We start from the raw sequence: 2,043 nt of genomic DNA on the forward strand, positions 1-2,043 counted from the left end.
TCCATGGTTCTGTGTGACCCGCAGCCCCTGCATGGTGCAGATGGTGATAGGATCAGTGGATCCCCTGGTCACGGCCCATGCTGCACCTACTTCCATTTCCCTGTGAAGTGGGTCCCCCAGGAAGACACTGTGCTGGCAGCAATTCCAAACCTGTGGATCAGGAATGTCAGCAGCTCCTGGATAGTGGTGCTGGCGGAGAGTCTGAGAATAGGGGAAAACAAGGCTACCCATGGAGGAAGTGTCTATCCCTGTGAGGATGAACCCCTGGCCCTTCCATGATGAGGCTCAGTGTGGTCAATGTGTCACTTAGTGGCTATTTGGTCACCTAAAGAAATAGCACCCTAGCAGGGCTCATCAGGGCCTATCATGGCCCTCTAATCCTGACAAGCTGCATATTCAGAGGCAGCAGCAGCTGGATCAGCCTTGGTTGGTGGGAGTCAGTGCTGTGCTGGGCCCATTGTAGCCTCCAAATATGAGGCTACCTATGGGTCCAGCAGCACTGACTTATACCTGCCAACGCAGTCGAATGACCTGGCAGGATGGGCACGTGAAGGGAGCTAGTGTGGTTCCTGCATGCACGCACCCATCCTGCCAGGTCTGAGCGACCCACAGTGAAGGCTGGCTAACTTGCATTTGTCCGCTTGGTTGTTCACTGACACCTCATGGGCAGGTATTTTCTGCGTGGATGGGGTGTTAACCTGGGGTTTAGGGTCAATCCACATGGACTATTTCCATCTCATGATGGACACTGTTGGGCCCATCCAATCTACGACTCTGTAGATCACACAGAAGCCAATTGATATAAGCAGTTGGAATCACATGGTTCTCAGTGTCACACGGTCAAGAATTCTATCTGATCAGGGCCAGTAACACTAATGTTGTTTCTAGAAGGAGGCATATGTCTCTGCTGTGGATGACATGATCTTACTCCAGAATCCAAGGCCCTCCACTGTGACTTTCCCCCAATGCTTGGTTCAGCTCCATCCTGCATCTTTCCCCACCCCTGCCACCTCCAGCACCAGCGGGACTGAGGGACGGTGGCTGCCTGCGCCACAGCCTGGATCTGCTGCAGTGTCCTTTCCTGTGTGGGCTCTACTTGAAGCTGGCATCCTCGTATGTCACCAAAAATGTGGCCAAAATGATATACCTAGATATGGAATGTAGTGTTGTCAGAACCCGAAGAGATTCACCAGGCAGTGTGCTTCTCTCTTTTTTTTTTTATTTTTTTTTTTATTTTTTATTTTCAGTGAAGATGAAAGATGCAACAGGTTTTTATTTTTTTTCTTTCTTTTTTTTTTCTGTTTTGTTTTGTTTTCACTTGGAAGAAATTTCCCTGCATGCCCCTAGCCACCACACCCATAAAATTTCACTGTAGTGGCCTCTCCTGAAGTTCTGTAAGATTTGTCCTCCTCTCTCTGGGGTGCATGTGTTTTACCAAGGCCTCCAGCATCCTTTCCACCTTCTTTCTCATCCATCCCAATCTATGATGTTGCCAATGAAATGAACAGATTGAATATTCTGCAGAATGTTCCGAATCTCTGAAGACTCTGTTATAGATGGCGGGGGAGTCCTAATAGCTCTCAGGGAAACTGTAAATAACTATGATATGAATGTGAATAACTCCATATCCACTTTCTAATTGGAAAGGAAAGCACTCAGCAAATCCCCGGCTGCACACCATTGGCCTGCAGCCTTGTTAACCTCCGCTAGCAGTGATATCCGGACAGCATGGCAGCTGCAATCAAGACTGCCACTAGGTCAAGTCTGAAGTAATCCTGTTCGTTCTTTAGGCCCCATCAGGCTTCAGCAAGGACAGAATACACGGAGATAACAGGCAACCCCAACACCACCTCACTTCCTACAGCTCTCTAATGGTGCTGCTACCCCCACAAGACCTGCAGTAACCTCCACAAGACCTGCCCTGGGATGCCATATCACTTCTGATTCTGTTGAGAAGGGGGCAGTTTCAGAGGCTTCCCTTTGGCCTTCAGCCCAATAAGAGTCCTTACTCCACAGGCGAGGGATCCAGTGTGGGGGTGACTC

This window comes from Mandrillus leucophaeus, unplaced genomic scaffold (assembly GCF_000951045.1).
Source record: "Mandrillus leucophaeus isolate KB7577 unplaced genomic scaffold, Mleu.le_1.0 Scaffold1449, whole genome shotgun sequence".
Lineage (NCBI taxonomy): Eukaryota > Metazoa > Chordata > Mammalia > Primates > Cercopithecidae > Mandrillus > Mandrillus leucophaeus.